Source organism: Uranotaenia lowii, chromosome 3 (assembly GCF_029784155.1).
Source record: "Uranotaenia lowii strain MFRU-FL chromosome 3, ASM2978415v1, whole genome shotgun sequence".
NCBI lineage: Eukaryota > Metazoa > Arthropoda > Insecta > Diptera > Culicidae > Uranotaenia > Uranotaenia lowii.
Window position 1 is genome coordinate 171725840 of NC_073693.1, and position 21157 is coordinate 171746996.

At 37.2% G+C, this 21157-nt stretch overlaps 1 long non-coding RNA gene across 1 annotated transcript; it reads left to right on the forward strand.

Moving 5' to 3' along the window:
- The first annotated feature begins 14299 nt into the window (after window positions 1-14299).
- On the forward strand, window positions 14300-15717 carry LOC129756846 (uncharacterized). The gene is made up of 5 exons (XR_008739545.1): window positions 14300-14833; window positions 14924-15072; window positions 15140-15258; window positions 15326-15382; window positions 15446-15717. It is a non-coding gene; the product is annotated as an uncharacterized LOC129756846 (long non-coding RNA).
- The last annotated feature ends 5440 nt before the right edge of the window (window positions 15718-21157 follow it).

The following is a 21157-nucleotide window of genomic DNA, read 5'->3' on the forward strand; positions in this document are numbered from 1 at the left end:
AAAAAAATACGATTTTTCCATGTTTCCATACATTAAATGTTGCAAATTTGTTACTTTATGAAACGAAGGGTTAACAAAATAACTAAAGATTCTCATCAACAGTGAGATCTGTAGAATACGAGATACCGTAAACTGGGGGAACATTGATCACTTTTTTAATTCATTTTCGAATATTTAGTAAGGGGTTGCTTTTTTGTAACACTTAAAAGTTTTATAATACTTACTGAGGTGAGCAGTATAAAGCATGATCATTGATAGCAGAATGTTCAAACGACATTTGCGGCTATAACTAAATGTTTGTTACAAAAACAGATTTCATGTTCCGAGGTACTTTGATTGCTATGGTTTTCACGTATCTCAACATCTTCAAAATTATTGGTTTGATGCCAATTAGCACAGAAGGCTAGAACCATCAATAACAGTAATTTTTTGTTTGAACTCAATTGAATTTTTCAACGTTTTCTTTAAAAACAAATATACTGAAAAGATCGACAATGTTGGAGCATATATTTAGGGGCAAAAATTATAAACATTTCTCAATACATTTTGGCTTAAAAAACAAATGACATTTCACCTTGATGCCATTCCCTAGGTCCTCCATCTGTTCCTATGTTCTTTTATCATTCAAACTTAACCATTTAATAGGGTGTTTAGCCATTTGTTATACATATACAGGATATCTCAAAGAAAATGTCCGTATTTTTTTTAAATATCCAAAAATGATCATAGAATGACCTAAACAATAGGGAAGAATGAGGATACTTGATCCCTGAGGATACTTGATTCCTTAGCTATATCTCGAAACTGGAATGTCTTACAAAGATCAAATGTTCTAGAAAAATGTGCCAAAATGAGCAAAATAACATTTCTTGTAGTTTAAAAAATTATAACAAAATAATTGTTTGAGTAATAGAACTTTGTTTGAAAAATTTCACAAAATGTAACTTGAAGATCTTTTTTCATCACTTTAAAATGTTCCTTACATGGGAAAATCATGAAAAAAATATTTGTTCCAATATATCAATCGTTCGAGCGTAAAATGAACTTCATAATGCCATATTTTCAAAGTAATGGAAAACTCTCAACTTTTTTCAGAAAAAGTTTTCTAAAATCTTGATCCCCTAGAGTTGGGTACATTTGATCCCCCTTCCAAACGGCATATTCTTCTTCTGAATTGATCGTTTTGATTGCTGATTACGAAATTACTAATATTTATCCAAAAACTAATATTTATCAAACAATTGTCTGAAGAAAAGAGCAAAAATAATTAATTTTCTCTTAATTATAAAAAATAGCGCCTTTAAGTATGCAATGTTATTAGCGTTGAGACAAAGTTAATTTTCTTCTTATGTCTGCTATAAATTGTGAAATGAGAACAAACATGACCAAAATAGTCAATTAACATTCTATCACAGATTCTATCTTGGGGTTTTGTTTGATTTGTATACAAGGATTAGGGCTTCCTGAATAAAAGATCAAGTCTCCTTAAAAAGGGATCAAGTCTCCCATAACTTCAGAAAAATCGCAATTTTTTTACTCCCACGAAAATGCTTCTAGTTCATCAACGGGTTCAAGTATCGTTCTAATTTTTGGAGCATAGAAACTTGAAGTTACAAGCTGTCAGAAAATGTCAAAGTCGGCAAGTTGCTAAATTTTTCCAAAAAGATATGGTGAAAATAGGAAAAGGGGATCAAGTATCCCAACTCTCCCCTAACTCTAAAACTATACCTATACATAGGCAAAAAGTAACCCTTTCATACAAAACAACCCATTTGCTTCTAAATGCTATCATTTTATCAGAAGAGGTGTTTGTTTGTGAGTCTTCGAAAAAAACATATATTTTAAAACTTCAAAACTACATTTTCATTCGCTTTCGTACCGTGGAGCTATCAACACGTTCGATTGTTTAGCAGTGGTTATAGCAAACGTTTTGGTGCGAGTTTTTTTTTATTCATTTGAAGGCTTGGATTTCTTATCACCCGAAGTGCTTCGGACCGCTCCTGGAGGTGTGGAACTGGTTCCCGATCTGGATTCCCGAAGGTGGATCGAGCGTGGTTGCAACGAGAAGACTCCGGCAAATTGGATAGCTGTATTGAGAACGCAAGTCAGACGGTCACATTTGTTTCTTTATTATCTTATCTTTTTATTTTTATCCTCCTTTTATTGAATTCCTTTTATTGAATTTGCTATAATAATTGGCTAAACTGGCGAATATTTTCGCTGGTTGGCCAGAAATTGACTCAGCTGGCATGGAGACTGATGGAAGGGAAATCCTTCCAGATCTGTCTCCTTCGGCTTCCGACGATGACTTTTTAGATGATAACAATTCTCCTTTCATACCGGTGAAGGGTCAAAAAAATAATAGAATAGACAATGCTTCGCATTTGCAAACTTTGTTGAACGATCGTCAAGTTACACACACTCACCGGGAACCGATATCTACAGGAGCTATTCCAAAATCTAATCGATTTGTTTTCAAGGCGACGAGTATTCAGTCGGAAGCATCATCTCTCGTACCAGCAGATCAGCACTCCTCTGTACAACCTCGTATTTGTCAATACCCAAATGGCAGTGGTAGCAAGTTTGTCGTTTACTTCCGACCAAAAGGGGAGAGCAAACTCGATCGGGTTCAAATCGCGAAGGATTTGGACAAACGTTTTTCAGGGGTTGAAACTGTTCGACGGGTTAACATCAACAAACTTGTTGTTGATGTAAATAACGCTGAAAATGCTAACGCCATTGTTAGGGACAAATTTTTCACTTTGAAATATCGTGTCTGGATACCGGCCCACGTCGTCGAGATAGATGGGGTGGTTACTGAGGATTCTCTCAAACTCGATGACCTGAAGGGCGTCAAAGGTCACTTCAAACAACCTGAACTTCCAACTGTCGATATAGTTGAATATCGCCAGTTGGGAACCGTTGAAATTGAAGGAGATAAAAAAAAGTTCACCCCTTCTGCGTCGTTCCGTCTTACTTTTGCGGGTTCTGCCTTGCCTGATTTCATTTCGGTCGGTAAACTTCGGTTACCAGTCCGGTTGTTTCATCAAAAAATCATGAATTGTACGAATTGTCAACAGTTAGGACATACGGTAACACATTGTAGCAACAAAAGTGTTTGCGCCAAATGCGGGGGACCCCATAAAGATGATGGCTGCGAAAACGATACAGCCACATGTCTTCATTGTAAAGGGAATCGCCATGACCTTAAAGAGTGTCCTAAGTACAAGGAACGCTCCACCAAACTCAAAAATTCTTTAATTAAACGATCTCATCTTTCATTTGCAAATATTTTGAAGTCTACGCAGCAAAATCGCTACGAAATATTACCTGACGAATCCGACGATAATGTAGGTGAAAGCTACAGTTCTACGGAAGAAAACTATGTACTAACAAATAGAAATCAGGCTCCAAAGAGGAGAAAAACTTCAAAAGCTTATTCTAACAGAACCAACAGAGCAAAACTTACTAAGAATCCAAAGAACTCCCCTAAAAATACCTTTTCCGCTTGTCCCAGCAATCCAAGCTATGAAAAAGAATTTCCCAACACCCTTTCTAAACGCCAAACAACCTTTAGTCCTTCCTTACATGAACCTTCCTTAACACCTTCAGCTGGAGCAACTCCTCCGAGCTCGAAAAACCTCATTACTCTTTCGTCGTTAATTGAAATGATTGTTCAGTTATTTGAGATTCCAGAGTCTATTACTGGTTTTATCAAACACTTGTTCCCCATTGTTCAAAAAATTTGCGCATCTTTTGCTTCAAAATGGCCCCTCTTCTCTGAACTGATTAATATCAATGAATAGACAGATGCATTCAACTAGTAGTGTTAAAATCCTGCAATGGAATTGCAGGAGTTTGATGGCTCGATTTGATTCATTCAACCAACTTATTTTTAATTTAGATTGCGACATAATTGCATTATCTGAGACATGGCTTTCAAATCAAACAACTGTTACAGTACGGGGTTACAATATAATAAGATTAGACAGAGATGATTCTTACGGCGGGGTATTGCTGGGTATCCATAAGCGTCACCCTTTCCATAGAGTACAGCTCCCAATTTATCGAGATATTGAAGTAGTAGCTTGTCAAGTCCAAATAAGAGGACAAGACCTTTATATTGCATCCATTTACATCAAACCTTCTGCCAAAATTAGCAGTCAACAACTTTCGCACATTGCTGAATTTTTACCTGAACCAAGATTGATTTTAGGGGATTTCAATTCCCATGGTACGGAATGGGGTGAACCATCAGATGATACCAGAGCTAAAATGATTTACGATCTTTGCGACACATACCATCTATCTATTCTGAACACTGGTGAAATTACGAGGATTTCCAGACCTCCTAACAGAGCTAGTCGCTTAGATCTCTCTCTTTGTACTACATCCCTAGCTTTAGATTGTACATGGAAAGTTCACCAAGACCCACACGGTAGTGATCACTTACCCATCCTAATTGAGATTCACAAGGAATCTCGGCAAGACAACTCAGCAGAGTTGACTTACGACCTAACACGAAATATTGATTGGCAAAGATTTAAAGAATTAGTCTTACAACGAGTAGAGGAAGCAGGGGATATGGCTCCTCTCGAAGAATATACATTTATTGCTGTTTCAATCTACGATAGCGCTGTTGATGCACAAACGAAACCACCTCTCCCCTCATTCAAAAAACGATCATCTGCTCCCTGGTGGGATAAAGAGTGTACGGATCTCTACAAATCGAAAACTAATGCTTTCAGGGTTTTCCGTAAGCATGGATCTATTATCGATTTCAACCGATACCAAGCTTTAGAGCTCAAACTTAAACGACTTTGTGGTAAGAAAAAATCTAGTTATTGGAGGAACTTTGTTGAAGGTTTGTCGAAAGACACTGCGATGACTACACTCTGGCAAACCGCGAGGAGATTACGAAACCATGTCCCGTCAAATGAGGAAGTCGAGCATTCTGAAAGGTGGTTACATAAGTTTGCCAAAAAGATCTGCCCAGACTCGGCACCTCTAAAACTAACTTCTTTTGAATCGTCCGAGATTCCAAGCGAACCAGAATTTTCGATGGTAGAGTTTTCAATGGCCCTGCTTGCGTCTAACAATAACTCCCCTGGAATTGATAACATTAAATTCTGTTTACTTAAAAACTTACCCGATCTAGTTAAAAGACGATTACTTAATTTATATAACAAACTAATTTCGTTCAATTTGGTTCCTCATGAATGGCGACAAGTAAAAGTAATCGCAATCAAGAAACCCGGGAAACCAACTTCGGACCATAATTCCTACAGACCAATAGCTATGCTCTCATGCCTGAGAAAACTATTAGAAAAAATGATTCTGAATCGACTAGATGAATTCGCGGAAAGGAATCAACTACTTTCACCAACTCAATACGGTTTCCGTAGGGAAAAAGGTACTTTAGATTGTCTTGGGCTATTAACAACACAAGCACATTTAGCTTTTGATAGCAAACAAGAAATGGCTTCTGTCTTTTTGGACATAAAAGGAGCGTTCGATAACGTGTCACTTTCAATTCTTTCTAAAAAATTGCACCAACGAGGGTTTTCGGCTTTGTTGAACAACTTTATAACCAACTTATTATGGGAAAAGCACATGCATTTTAGTTATGGGTCTACCAATATAAAACGTGTAAGTTATATGGGCATTCCACAAGGATCTTGTTTAAGCCCCATTCTTTATAATATTTACGTGAACAACATCGATGATTGTCTTGAAGGTTCATGTAGCCTGTTACAACTAGCATATGATGCAGTAGTTTCGATCACTGGTACTAAAAACATTGAAAATCCTCTTCAAGCTACTTTGAATAGTTTATCATGCTGGGCAATTGATCTGGGCATCGAATTTTCTGCGGAAAAAACCAGACTTGTCGTCTTTTCTCGGAAACACAATCCAAAAACTTTGAATTTAACTCTCTTGAACCAAGCTATCACACAGGTTTCTTCGCATAAGTATCTCGGAGTCTATTTCGACTCAAAATGTAAATGGAGAAGCCAAATTGAATATTTAAAGAAAAAATGTCAACCCAGGATTAACTTTCTACGAACAATAACCGGTACATGGTGGGGCGCACATCCTGAATCTATGATCTGTTTATATAAAACAACTTTGTTATCTGTACTAGAGTACGGTAGTTTTTGTTTCAAAGATGCTGCCGATACTCATCTGATAAAACTGGAACGGATACAATATAGATGTCTTCGATTAGCGTTAGGAAGCATGCATTCAACGCATACGCAAAGCTTAGAAATTCTAACAGGTATGCTCCCGTTGAAATGTCGATTTTTCGAACTTGCAATAAGGTTTTTAATTCGCTCTGAAATAAGAAATCCTCTAATCATTGAAAACTTTGAACATCTACTTGCTTTGAGGCGGAAAACTAAGTTCGTTCAAACCTATTCCAATTTTAAAAGTCAAGCAATTAAATCGTCTGATCTCTCTTCTCATGTAAACAACACCGATTTTGACAGCGAACATATTTTATTTGATCTTTCAATGAAGGAAGAAATTCGAAACATTCCAGATAGTATTAGATTGAATGTCATCCCAGCTTTGTTCGCTAATAGATATGAACAAATAGATACCCAACAAGCGTTCTATACTGATGGATCGAGTTTCAATGGAGAAACAGGATTTGGCATCATGAATCATCATCATACAGAATTCTACAAACTTGACAATCCATCATCAGTTTTTGTTGCAGAATTGGCTGCAATTAGTCGAGCTCTGGAGCTCATAGATGAATTGCCAATAGGAGACTATTATATCTTCTCTGACAGTCTCAGTTCAATCGTAGCTATCAAAAGCCTTAGAAAAACGAATCGAAATTCATATTTCCTATTAGCCATACGAAAAAATTTAAATGCTTTAGCGAGTAAATCCTATAGAATCTCCCTCGTATGGGTGCCATCCCATTGTGGTATACCGGGAAATGAGTTGGCGGATGAACTTGCCAAAAAAGGTGCATCCGAAGGAAACGTTATGGATCGCCCCATTGCATATCACGAACACTTTCCACTTGCCCACCAACTGGCTGTATCAAAATGGCAGGCTCAATGGGATGCAAGTGAAAAAGGAAGATGGCTGTATTCAATTCAACCGAAAGTATGCACAAAACCTTGGTTTAAGAAACTAGACCTTACTCGAGACTTTATTAGAGCGATATCTCGCTTAATGTCCAACCACTATAAGTCAAATGCACATAATTTCCGAATTAATATGTCGGACACAAACTTATGTAATTGCCAAAGTAGTTACGACGACATTGATCACATCGTGTGGAATTGTTCACTATATAATAGTGCAAGATTGAAATTATTAACCGCATTCCGACAAAAAGGTGTTTCTCCAAGAACACCTGTACGCGATATTTTGGCTAAACAAGATCTAGATCTCCTGAAAATATTATATGAATATTTAACATCTATCAATATCCGCATTTAACATCTAATCAATATGCATTTCATTGCTCCTATAAATTTTGTATTTCATTCTTATCATTTCTATTTATTTTTATGAGAAACAACGTATGTATGACGAAACCCGGCTCCCACTATCACCAAGACTGACATTCGGAAAACGTTTTGGAAAAGAGATACACATCACCTCGATGACTGCAGGCGGATATTTCCAGAGCCAGAAAAATGCTATACAACAATCATGGATACTTCGTATAGAGATATTCTTCACTGTTATTACTTTGTTTTGTTATTGTTAATATCAATTACACTAAGTTTTATAACGTTGTAGGAGGTTTGCGCCCGTTTGAGAGAGGCTTCGTCCGGTTTTCGAACCGTGACTCAAGACATTCTCAAACGGGTTTCTTACCTCTTTGAAAAGATGCTCGGCTCCTTAAGCTAAAATGGCAGTTGAGCCTTCGAATGAAAAATAAACTATATTTAAAAACTACATTTTAAGTAGTATAAAAAATCTTCAACTACAAATCCAATCAAGCCTGTTTGAAACTCAATTTATAGGCTTTCAAACGTAGAAAACAGTTTTCAGACATTTTAACTTCAGACTTGGTTAATGATGATTAAGTATCTGCAAAAATTTCATGTTGATCAAAGTTCCCCCAAAATACCAAAACAGTGGGCAAAACAAAAAAGTTGCATAAAACGAAAAATTTATTTGTATTTTACATAACGGGAAGAAGAAAGAAAGTGGTCTTCCAGCGAAAATGCACTATAATGGAAAAACGGCCAATTCTGCTGCGGAACAATGTGAGCTTTTTGCCGAGCATTTTTCGAGTGTTTTTGTTGCATCGAACGTTGATCATTCTCAACTCGAGAAGGCTCTCGAATCTGTACTTTTTGGCTCTACTAACATGACGCTGCCTGTCTACACCGAAAACGACGTCCTCACTGCAATTAACAAAATGAAATCATCTGCATCACCAGGCCCGGACGGAATTCCTACCATTGTGCTTAAAAGATGTGCCAACAACATATGTAAACCTCTGGCTTATTTAATCAATCGGTCTCTATCGTCTGCTTGCTGTCCTGTTCTCTGGAAAAAATCGGTTATGTTCCCTGCATTCAAAAAAGGAAACAAGCAGGATGTTGAAAATTACAGAGGAGTCACTTCGTTATGCGCAGGGTCAAAACTACTCGAAATTCTGTTATCTAAAAGCTTGATGTACAAAGCCAAGTCTTACTTGTCCACGGATCAACACGGATTTTTCCCCGGAAGATCTATTAACACGAATTTAACTCATTTCACATCATTTTCTCTGAAATGTATGGAAAAAGGTTACCAAATCGACACGATATACACCGATTTGAAATCAGCCTTCGATCGTGTCAACCATAAAATTTTGCTTGCTAAACTTGGCAAATTGGGTGTTGCAGACATTATTCTAAACTGGATGGAATCGTATCTTAGCGACAGACAAGTGTCAGTAAAAATAGGATCATATGAATCGAAAGAATTCCGGAATCCTTCTGGGGTCCCTCAGGGCAGCAATCTTGGTCCGCTGCTTTTCTTCATCTTTTCCAACGATGTACTTCTACTGCTTCCTGAGGAGTGCAGATTGGCCTATGCAGACGACTTAAAAATTTACTGTAAGATAAAAACGATTTCCGACTGCCAGATGTTACAACATTACATTAACGAATTTAATGACTGGTGTTGCGTCAACTGCCTAGCTATTAGTATTCCAAAATGTGCTATCGTTTCATTCAGCCGCAAGACAACTTTTATTAAATGGTCCTACAATATCTCCGGTTCCCCCATTGAACGTTGCACGTCTGTTAGAGACTTAGGAGTGATCTTGGATGAAAAATTGACTTTTCGTGAACACTACTCGGCGATAATTGCTAAGGCTAATAGAAATCTTGGCTTCATCACCAGAATTTCCAAAGAATTCCGTGACCCCTACTGCCTGCGATCTCTCTACTTTTCGTTAGTGCGATCAATTCTGGAAACCGCTTCGGTTGTATGGAGCCCTAGTTCCAAGTTTTGGTCGAACAGAATTGAAGCAGTCCAAGCTAGATTTATTAGATACGCATTGAGATTTCTACCATGGAACAACCAGTATGAACTTCCCGAATATAGCCAGAGATGCCTGTTGCTTGGAATGGAGACTCTTCAGGAACGCCGTATAACAGCCCGAGCTGTGTTTCTTAAGAAAATACTGGATTGTGAAACCGACTGCCCCACCTTACTTCGTGAAATTAACATCAACGCTGGTCCACGGATGTTAAGAGGCCGAGAATTTATCCGTGTTGGCTTTCATCGAACTAACTATGGTCAAGGTGAACCTCTTCGAATGATGTGCAGAATCTTCAACTGGTTCTACGAAGACTTTGACTTTAACACAACTACTGCTGTATACAAATCAAGGATAAGGAATTCTAGCAGTTTACGTGAACTTATCTCATTGATAAATAGTTAAAAAATTTGAATTATATAAGTTTTTCAATATATTGTTGTCATGGAGACACTATTGTCAGATGATTGAATTATAATAAATAAATAAAAGGTATACGAAATATTTTTGAAATGTTTACCGCTAAATGTATGCCAAAACTATTGCTTGTTTCAAGTATAAGTTCAAGTATTAAAATAGGTGCTTAATTTGGTTTGGCCGAATCAAAAAACAATTTCAATCGATATTTCAATCCATTGAATGGAAAATAGCACCATAAATTTACCACCAAAAATATTATTGGAATATTGAAAAAAATAACCAAAGTTAAATCAAAATTTGAAATCATGTACTATGTTAAAACTCCAAGTGAAACTACCCAACACAATTTAAGTTCTGAAATCTACAATCAAGGGTAACATACTATAAATTACTGAAAGTGTATCGTCAAGTAAATACAGAAGAAATGAAATGAAATGAATTAAATGAAAAATGAATTAAAAAAGAATCGAAGTCAACCAAGTTAACGGTACTTTGCGAATAAAAAAAATGATGATTCCATTTTTCTTAAAAATCTTCACAAAGTTTCAATAATTTCAGACTCAGTCACACAATTGTGTCTTCTGTTGAAGGGAGACACATTTTGCCAGCAAACGATAACATATTTCTCGCTTCACAATTCTCTGAGAAAATATAGAACCACACATGATTGTTGCGTTCGCATGTTATTTAGGTGATAGAATAGACGAATTCACGCACCTACGCCTGTTTCTGAATGCGAAAATCCTGCCAATACAATTCGTTACAGAATTCCATTGTGAAGTGAAATTATCGTGACATTTGGTGTGCTTCAGCGTAGAAACGATTAATATTAATACCCGGTAAATTCCACCAATCAAATGTATCACACTGAGAAAGCGCTGCTGCCGTCCTGAATCATAAAGTACAAATCCCACCGTGCGATTGGAAAACGCTGTCACATCGGATAAATGTCAACCTTTTTTCTGTTTCTCCCCTCTCTGTCTATCTCTCTCGCTCTATGGAGCCACTAAACAATGCGCGGCTCGAAAGCTGGAGGCCCCGGTGTGTATGCGGCGGAAATGCCTTTGTGAAATTCGGGATTGTGAGTAAGTTGATACTGCGAAAACGGCAGACTCTGGGGAAAAGCTTCGGAACAACGATGACAGGAGGCGGCCGAATGCGCATAAATTCGCGAACGCTTTTCCCGCTCTCTAAAACAAAATCCTTGTCACCACTAATTGGATGTCAACTCCAACATTGCCAGAGGGCCGATCCTGTCTCGATACCTACATACCATGCCGTTGCTTTTTGTTTTGTTGCCGGTTTGGTTCAATTAATTTCCAGGATTACCAGCTCTCTAAACAAACCTACCGTTCTCAAACTCAACATGAATCAATGAAACGGCACAGATGAATTATTACGGAAAATTGTTTAACAATTCACCCAGATTTTCACATCGTCTTCGGGTGACAAATGTGACTGGCGTGTTGTTACATCGTGCGTTACATTCAGTTGACATAACCTTCCTGCCACTCGCTCTGGGGTGCGGTTTATGTCCCAGATCAGTCGACGGCGTCGCACCTGGATAAATATTGTATTTCATTCAAATATGACAATTTCATTCAGCCGTTTCAAAATTTATGGAAAAGTCCTCGAAGCGGGAAGGCATCCGCCTCAGTTGATGGACAACATCATTCTGCTTGCTTTTCAAACATGGGAATTTAACCTGCCATGCATCAACATCATCGTCGCGGGACTTAAAATAAAACCCAATTGAGGATTTGTGGAATATTCCATTGCAAATATTTATTCTTACCCTTTGGTGTGGTGTAAGGTTGGGTTAAATGTTTCGATGTGAATTGTTTTACTTCCGCGCTGATGCATCGCTGCCCTTGGCTATTATTTGAAGATCGTTGAACGATGTTCAAGCGTTAACATGTACTGAATTGCGTTATTTAAAAAAAATGGGTATTTTTTATGAGAGCATCTAATTAAACCAGAACTTACTCAACCAAAGCATATAGTGTTTCGATAAAGATAGTATTTCAATGATGTTTTTTTATGAATGAATCATTTCACGCGCCTGTAATTTGTTTGATTGATTACTCACATCCACCTTGAACGTGAAAAGCTTTATCAACATATCTTAATAAAATCAATTTTTTTTTTTTATTGTTCACGGTCTACGATAACTCAATATCACACAGACTGATTTTCTCTTAATCTACGCTTAAAACTATCCTTACTTACACCCACAATTCAGCCTCTGTGCCAATGGCGGCATCATTGGTACAAGGCATCATTGGTACAAGAAGATAACGCGACCGGAGCTGATTCGATTTGCTCCCACCGGCATGAACCTCTCAAGTTATCCGAATTGCGTATGTCTGAAAGAAACAAAATAAAAACGAATTCACGTCCCTCCCTATCGCATCACAAGACGAAGAAGGATGCAAATAAATACCGGCAAACACCAGGCAGCCAGCGAACCGAGCACTGTGCGTGTGTAGCAAAAGCAACAACAAAAATATTCATTCAATTCAATCCGCCGGCAAACAACCACCGGCTAAACTGCGCATGTGTAGCAAAAGCAACAACATAAATATTTCTTCCACTGGCCAAGCTGCCCGGCTTTGGCAGCTGTGTATATGTAGCGTGTGTATGTAATAGCAGGCAGTAAGCAAAGCACAGTTCTCATTCAATGGGTTTCCCGTTTCCTTCACTCCCGTTCCCTTTCCCGTTTCCATCACAAGACAAATGAATACCTTGAAAGGAGGCCAAACGCCGGGAAGCCACTGTCGACTCGTGCGTTTCTTTTGTGATCGATCGATGGTAGAATGCCTATGACAAATATCCCTCTTCATGCATGAAGCTCAAATAGTACACTGGTTAAGATGTCGGTCTGGCAAGACCATATGGTTGGTGATTTGAGTTCGATTCTCCCTACGGGCGCTGTTGTTTATATTTTTATTTTCTTGTTTCCGGGATGAATTATCCAATAGGAACGAAATCCCATAAAATGTTTTTCTTGTTTCCCTTGAATGTAGTGGTCATGCATCATTTTAGCTGGGAGCCGAGTCCTTATGCCAGTTACGGTTTTTCAAACATACCGTCTTCGGCACAGTGCACATTTCAGGGCATTATCGGCACAGAGATTTGCTAAATAGGCATTGGATTTTTGCAACCTCTTCTATGGGTGTACAAAAGTGGATTTAAAATAATCCGTACAAAGTTGAACTGCTTCTTGGGCGTTATTGGAAGTGCGATTCTGATAAGTAAGATTCAACGGAAGCCCCAGATTACCTTTTTACTTTTCACGTAATTCCAAAATGCAGAAGGGTCATCTTTAAATTTCCGTTGAAGGTCAGATAAGTGCTGACGGTAGCTAGTATCTTTAAGTTTTAAATGGCTCTTAGATATTCCCTCGAAACATCAGTTGGATTACGAGTGTACTTGGTTTTAGCTTTTCTCATGCGATTTTTTAATGTTGTCAATTCACGATTCCACCAAGCGAATTTTTTAACAACAAGGCGGGGTCGCACTGGCACATATCGATTTAAAATTACTGATAGGCGTGAGTAGAATGACTCAAGCGCTGAGTTTGCATTATGTGTACTGGGGTCTAATACAGAGGTCCAATTTTCTTGTTGAATAATGAGGTTGAGCTCGTTGAAGTTGCAGTTTCTAAAATCATATGTGACGACGTCACCATCCGTAGTTTCATCAAACATGTCGAAAAAAACGAGACTACAATCGGGGGGTGATGTAAATCCACACGCATCAAAGGTTGAGAAGCTGCGCGCAACAGGAAATTCGTTGGATCGCTTACGAATGCAAGATCTAGAAGGCGTTCGTTGAGATTCTTGTTGTTGTTTATTTGATGGAGACCAATGTCCATTAACGCATTCATGACTGTATTTTCCTTTGTTGTAGCAAGTCAGGAATATCTACCACGAGCTCAGATTCGGGAAGAAAACTGTTTAAATCTTCGTCGAATATCCAAGAAATGTTTGGCAAATTATAGTCTCCAATTAATAATAATGAGTCTTTGTCTGAAAGCAGCTTAGTTAATTGTTCAATGCAGATCACATGGGATTGGTAACTTGACACAGTCGAGCTGGGACTCAGTATACTGTGCAAATAATTAATGAAAAAGATCCAAGTTTGACGCGCACACACATTTGTTCGAGATGCGAACTGTGGCTAAGAGCAATTTCGCAACAATAAAGGGAAGGCCGTACTGCTACAAGAACACTTCCTCCTCTGCATAAATTGCTAGTCTGCTCTGAACGATCGGCTCTATAAATGTGATAATTCGCCGAGAACTCGGCGTTGGCGATTCCAGCATGCAGCCAGGAGGTTTCAGAAAAAAACAATTACATCGTACTCACATTCAGCCAGGGCGATAAAAAGCTCTCGAGTCTTTGTGCGCAAACCTCTTTCGTTTTGGTAGTAAACTGTGAGTCCTCGCTTGCGATTTGGGTCCACGGGTGAGGCGTACTGCGTGCTAGCGTCGTATGAACAGCTGATAGTTCGTCGAATTGTTCTCTCTCGCTGAGTTCAGGATGAGTGGAATTGTTTACGAATTTTGTCGTCGATGCCGTCGGTGCAGAAAATCGTGCAACTCTGGATGGATCCACGGGAGCGGGTAAGGAATGTGGTTGCTAGGCAGTAAGTGGTAATGCAATAGCTCTTGTTTTCTCGTAGGGCGAGATAACTATACCGGCTGGCCAGAATCCGTTTGCGGTAAGTGTAGCCGCAAAGTTTTTTTGAACGGAAAGTTTGAACGAGATGTAACTTGTTCTTTTTCCCAACTTAGTCATGATGCTACAAGTAACAGCAGATTCTGGGACATTTTTTGACGTGATAAACTTAACGACGTCAGCACAGGATGTTGTAGGAGTGAAGTTCCGTACGCAGTAGGTGAGTAGATCATCGGTTTTCTGTGCGTTGTTGGTCCGAGCTTGGAATCATGTACCACTCTGTTGATCGTTTGATCGTGATTTGCTGCAGGTTTTTTGCTACGTTGTCCGGAAGAAAAAGGCGCTAGCGCGTGAATGTTCGGTGGATAAAATTGACCAGGGGGCTGCATAAGCCAATTATTCGCCGGGTAGTTGGGCGGTTGCATGTTGAACGGATGCCACATTGGCGGATAGTAAAAGGTAGGATATGAGTGCGATGGGTTGAAATTCGAAGCTGAATTAACATTATTCATATATGCTCCCACAGGTGCCTGATTTGCGATAAAGGGAACTGTATTGACTTGTGTCAAAGGTGCAGTGTGGACGACCGAGTCTATAGGGAGCTGAGCAGTTGGTACATTGATCGACTGTTGGACAGCATCGTTGGTAGGTTCATCAACAAATGTTTGATGTTCAGCGGGTTTTGTTGCTGACGGATGAACTATATTTTCAGATTCGGTTCGCTGAGGCAGTGGCAGTTGGTTAGAAGAAGTAGATGGCAAAGAAGAAGGTAAGGGATCGGTAGCGGTGCAGTCTAAATCGCTTTGCATGACACCTAAATCTGCATTTCTAGTGCGCTTGTTATGCGATCCGTTTGAAGGTTCGGCTTTGCGCTTCCGAGAAACTTGGTGGCCTTCGTCATCGAGGTTGATTCCACAAAACAGACGATCCATGGAAGCATCTAATGACTCGCGAACTCTGTCGTGGATAACGGAGAAGGGGTCTTCTGGGCGAGCTGGTAACGAGGAACGAACCGACATCAGCTCGACGTTGATAGCGTTTGATGTTGCTGATACAGCAGCGAGTTCGGTTATCATTTTGGAGTTGGTATCTAACTTCATCGTCAGAACATCAAAGTAGGTATCGATACGTTTTGCTAACTCCAAAATAGTTTGCCTATCGGTCTCAATTTTTTCTAGGAATTCATCCGATTGTTGTGACCTACAGTCGGTGCAGAGCCACAGAAGTCCATCGTTTTCCTGATGAGCCTTCAATTGCGGGTCAGAAACTCGAGCGCATGTTATGTGAAGTGTCTTCTTGCACCTTCCGTTGCACTTTATGATCCTAGCGTTTTTCTCCGGATCAGGGCAGTTAGTAAATTGGCAGATAGACATGATTGTATGCGCTGCCGAAGTTTGAGGTTATGTATACAGAAAAATAAAAACAAAAAACACAACGGCTATGAGGGCTGCAGGGCGAGTTTTATCTTTCCGTAAAAAAACAATCCTATCGACCTAACTTAGCTGTCCTTTTATGTAACTCAATAAACCTGAATATCGTTTGTTCAACAGTAGTCGGGGATCGAATTTTAGGTAAAGTTTTCGTCGAATATGAATAAATTGAAAAACAGAAGAATCGAAGGCGACCACAAGCCAACAGAGCCAATTTTGTGATTAATTTTGATAAATTCCTCAAGTGAAATTATACCGATTTACTGGAGGTCAAAACATGTGCGCACACTAAAAAGGAATCACTGCAATCGCAGCAAGCGAGCAGCGTCATCGCGAAATTTAAATATGGGTGAGACCTGTAGGGATGAGATGAAGAATATTTTCATTTTTTTCACATTTTGGAGGAAAAAACGTTTTATTTTTGCCTAAGACAGCGGTCGGCAACCTTTTTACACAGAAGAGCCAAAAATTGCAAATTAAGGAAATGTCCAAGTTTCAAAGAGCCACAATTTATTTTATCCTTACTACAAATCGTTAAGATATATTGCATCCTGATCCTGATGTTAACTCAGTTTTATTATCCTTTTTCACAACGCCACAGATTTTCGTTTTTTATTGGCAAACGGAAGCAATTTTCTTTCTTCTGAATCTATACATTTTCATAACGGATAAAGCTTAATAACATTGAAATTTTGGCGATTTATCATTGCGACCTGATAAAATTTATCATTTTAAACTTGGTGCAATTCTTTCCTTACACCTTTTCCCAGATAAAAAATAGATTTTCGATGTGTTCTGTTGAAATACTAAAGAAAAGAATGATTGAAAGTTTTATATCGAAAAAAATGCATACTTCAAGACGTAAATTAATATAAAATAAAAACTATACAAGGGTTTGTCACAATTATTTTTTTTTTCAAATTCTACAAAAAAGCCTTAATTTTTTTTTAGGTTTTGAACATCCGTTAGCATCCATTGAGATTCATTTGTTTGTTATGCGCATAAAACTATTATTTTTAGTCGATAAATATTTTCCGGGTCTTAGAATAAATAAACCAACAAATTTTAATTAATAAATACTCATTTTACGGATTGAAAAAAAAATTAGTCAAAATTTGATAAAATTTGACAATTGGTCGCGAGATGTGGTCTATAAAATGTGGTTATAAAATTTCTTTTAAATTTTATTCATTACAAGCATTCTGATTCCGCTCTCTAGTTCTTATTTTGATTACTGATGAAATTAAAAAATAGTTTCAAAAATTTTATTAAACTCTCAATTCTGTTCAGATTTATCCTTCTGTCAAAGTTTCTATGAATTCTAATCACAAATTCATATTTTGATTTTTTATACAAGTAGTGATTTGGAATTTAATCTATTTGATTTTTTCAAACATGTTAAACATTATAGTAGTTTGTTGGCGGTTTCCTGTCCGAAAATGTTAACCAATTTCAATGATATAAGATTCGTTGTGTGAATTATTTATTCTAATTTTTCAATATTTCAAAACAAAACAAGTTCAAATATTTCAAACAGTCAAAAAAAAAATTGTTTAAATTCTTTTTATTCTTGACAGATTTGCTGTACTTCACTGTATCTTGAATTTAAGGAATCGTCAAGAATAGATTCTACAGATGATGTAGAAATATACTGGAGTCCAATTAAAGTTTTGATAGCTATCTCGGATCTTCCATAACAATAATAAATCTTACATAATAAAAGACATCTAACTTTGGCTTTGCTTCGCTGTATTTCATTTTTTAATGAATCAATTTTTTTTACTCATATTTTAGTTTTTTTTAATGTTAATTTGGCCTTCACTTTATAGAACAAACCAAAACCAAAATTCTGATAAAGACTTAGAAATCAAAATCAACTTTTAGAACAGCCATGACGTTTTTAAAATAATTGCAGGAATTAGGAATTAGGTTTAGAATTAAAAAAAGATGTAAAAGTTGTTAGAAGATACATATATTAAAGTTTATGGAAGAAAATGCTTCTTTACCAAATAAAGTTTCTCCTTCGAAAAAATACCTAAAAATATTCATATTATACATGAAATTCTAAAATTAGACCAGCACTCAGCTCCCGGTTTATAAAAATATTTTTTAACAAACTTAAAAATTTTGTTCACTTGAACTCATGTTCAAAATTAGAACGAAGAACTTGATTTTTTTTTTCATGGATTTGAAAAGGAACATTGAGAGATGGAATTCAATATTTGAAAAATTTAAAAACAAAATGTTTTAAGAAAGGAATTTTAATGCACAAAACAATTAATACCCGTATTCAAAGTATTATTAAAATCATCATCTGATGTTCATAATTGATCAGAACGGTGGTAAAGCAAATTAATTTTCAAAATATTCAATTTAAGAAAGACAAACTCAATTTCATAATCTTAACAATGGGGACTTTATTTGACGATTAAAAAATGCTCGGTTTTTGTCCGATTTAATCAGAAAATCAAATTTAACGGAAAAATTCCCGTGCCAGCGAAGAAAAATTTCTCCAGGCTTCCAAATGCTGCTATATCAGGTTTTTATGAAGAACGTTAACTGATTTCTAAATCTCAACTTGGTTGCAAACTGACAAGATGCTGTTAATTTGTTCTATAGTGGTTTTTTGGTTTCTTTTGGAATCCTGGGAAATATTATCTGAACTGAAGGAACTTATGTTGCGTCCATTTACTCTAGAAAATTTCGAGGATTTTTAAAATTTTCACACATTGAGCTAAAGAGCCGCAGTTATACATCCAAAGAGCCGCATGCGGCTCGCGAGCCGCAGGTTGCCGACCTATGGCCTAAGATAACAATTTTTAGCTCCCGTCATTCATACAAAAAAAATCATCACAATAGGTTGTAATTGTTAAAAAAAATGAGTAACAAGTTTTCATTCTGTAGACTTAGGAGATATATTAACAATTTATCTTTTCGTATTTGAAATACAAAATAATTAAATCACAGACAAACAGACAAGACACTCTGAAGAAAATATGAAGACTCTTCAATGACTGGAAACAAGGATAAAGCTATTCGCGTAAAAAATGAAATTTGGAACTGCTTTGCTAAATTCACTGTATCTTTGACAATTTTCATTAAAAAATCTTGAAACTTAGTTCAAAGATGTAAAAATGTTTGATCTAGTACCTGGCCGTGTTTCGTAAAAATCGATTAGATCAAAAATGGTGCCGGGTAGAAAATAAGGTAGAAAATCAGGATCGTTGTAGCCCAACAGACGATTTCATTCTTTTTTGAACACATCTGCATATATCTAAAAAAATTAAAACTAAGAATAATTTTAGATCTGATTCCACATTAGGTGATATTCATCCGGATGGCTTTCCTGTTTTTCTTCAGAATAGCTTGAGTTGTTTTTTATTTTTTTGTTTACTTTTTTCACAAATGCGTTTATTAAAGTGCTAAAAATTTTGTCGTTAAGCACGTCGAAACATTTTCGGCATACCAAACCATCATACTCTCCGTAAATTATACATTTTTTGGTCCAGTTTTGCATTGATTTCTGTTCTGAAACAAAAACATCTTGAATTTTCTATTAAATACCGTGAAAATCTTCAAGCCATGTTCAAAAACAGTCGTATTAGGGAAGAGTGAGACGTTTTTCGATTTTATAAACTGACAAATTTCATCTACATCTCTTCACGCGTTGCTTTTATGCGCTTGCGGCATTGACTGTGTTGGATTTTTTCAATGCTGCTCCAATAATATAGCATAAGCTATTCAAATCTCTCGATGTAAACTTGTTACCTGTTGTAAAGTCCAATGGTTTGTGGGTACATTTTCTGTTTTATAATAGGGTTCCTCGATGTCGCTATCATCTAGTAGAGGCAGTGCGTTATCTTCTTCACAATTTTGTCCATCACACAATTTATTGAATGAAGAAATCGCGTTGTCCTTAAATGTAATGGCAAATTGGGCTGCATTGAGGGTATCATTCCGCCCTAAACGTCTACGCTGTTCAGAAAAAAAGTTTTCGAGAGAGTTATGATTCAAATGATTAGTGCTCAAATGTTCCAGAACAAACTCGTCACGGATTCATGACGCTGAAAGTTTTTCTCTTTTTCTTGGAGGTACAATGTCTTGAAGTCTAAATAGCTCATCGTATTCTTGAAAGGATTCAAATTTTTTATTTTTCGAAGGATTAGGGGGTTCTGACCTCGTACGATTCTCACCCGTATGAGTGTTTTGAAAATATTCTTCTAAATACTCGATATTTTCATAAAGTGGCATTTCTGCATGGTATTTAATGTAATGATTTGATTAAGAGTTTTACATAAGAATTCTTTTTCAGATATGAGGACGTTCACTCTAAGAGAAGTCCCGAAATTTCAATCTTAAATCTAAAAACCTGTAATCAAAAATCCAAGGTCTTAATCTAAAATCTCAAATCTATAATCAAAAATTTGAAATCTAAAATCTAAAATCCAAACTCTATAATTTAAAATCTGAAATCTAAAGTCTAAAATTTGAAATCTAAAATCTAAAACCTAAAGTCTAAAATCTCAAATCAGAGCCGTTTATGAGAGGCAAGCTTCCAACATCAGCAATAACTATCGCTAACGTAACTGAGCCCTCTAGTAATGGTACTATTGGTACCTTCCACATTCTGCTGGTCTTCTTTTTTTAAGAGATTTGATAATCTGAGGCAACGAAATGGGAGACCTAGCCTTTTTTTGGAATAATAAGTCAGGAAGTGCTCCATAATCTCGAAAGAAAAGTTGTTGCAATTCCAAACGACTGTGAGCCAAGCTCCCAAATCCGACCATGATTGAAAAAAGGTTTTTAAAGTAAGCTGAATAAATTATTCGCTCCTCCACGATTGATTTCCACGAAATTTGTATTCGTATTGTCACCACAAAATGCAATTGATTTTTCGGTAATTCGTTCTTTTGTAGTAAATATAAAATTACCTCTACGATGGTTTGAGCTTTCTCGTTCCAACTTTCACCAACACAAGCAGCCGCGCCTGTAGGTCCACCAGTTTGAAAATTTCGAGGATTTTTAAAATTTTCACACATTGAGCTAAAGAGCCGCAGTTATACATCCAAAGAGCCGCATGCGGCTCGCGAGCCGCAGGTTGCCGACCTATGGCC